This window comes from Phalaenopsis equestris, unplaced genomic scaffold, assembly GCF_001263595.1.
Source record: "Phalaenopsis equestris unplaced genomic scaffold, ASM126359v1 Scaffold216909, whole genome shotgun sequence".
In the NCBI taxonomy this organism is placed as follows: Eukaryota; Viridiplantae; Streptophyta; class Magnoliopsida; order Asparagales; family Orchidaceae; genus Phalaenopsis; species Phalaenopsis equestris.
The window spans coordinates 149,735-150,546 of NW_018235487.1; positions in this window are offsets into that span (position 1 = coordinate 149,735).

The window sequence follows — 812 nt, forward strand, 5'->3', positions numbered from 1 at the left end:
AACACATCACACATGTTTGGTAAAGGAACGCCGCTGGAAGTTCTTGGAACGATTGCTATTTTCCACCATTTCAGATCAAGATATCTTCACAGCTTCAGTCCTTCATTGGGCATTTCACAAGTAGAAATGTCCAAATTAACCTTTGCACTCTTCCATTCCTTAGCTTCATGTTGGTGGAGATGCTTGCAACGGATTGGTGGTAGATATTTCCTCTTGGAACAAATAGCTATAAATTAGATTTGGGAGTTGGTATAGACAAAATCAACAGAGCATAGGGCAACAATGGCAAAGGTGAAGTGGAAGCAAGGAAGACTAGGAGATTGATACCTTTTGTTAAACAAGATGGTTCATCATTTCATTTTTAGGAAGAGTTGCTAGGATGCTACATCTCCTCTATTAGAATCTGTCCCTTGTGCTTCGCGAGAGGAAAATCGGGCTTTGACTATAGTTAGAGACTGGGTTTGACATGGAGGGTTGGAGGCGAGCGGGATTATCTGGCTCTGATGACTTGATTCATGTAGAGAAGAACTCGTCTATATCGAGCTATATGTCGAAGGCATCATACGAGTTTGGAGAGAAAAAGAGGACGAGGATATTGTTGTATTTTATCTTTAAAAATAGCAAAAAAAAAGTATTATATATTGACTTGAAAAAATTTGGTTACATCATTTTTTATTCCGAAAATGAAGTCTCACACACACACACACTCTCTCTCTCTCTCAAAAAAAGCAAAAAAATGTATCTTTTATTTTCTTCCTAGCAAAGGCTGAACTATTTTTTTGGGAAATCCCTTAGAACTACTGGCTGGGGAG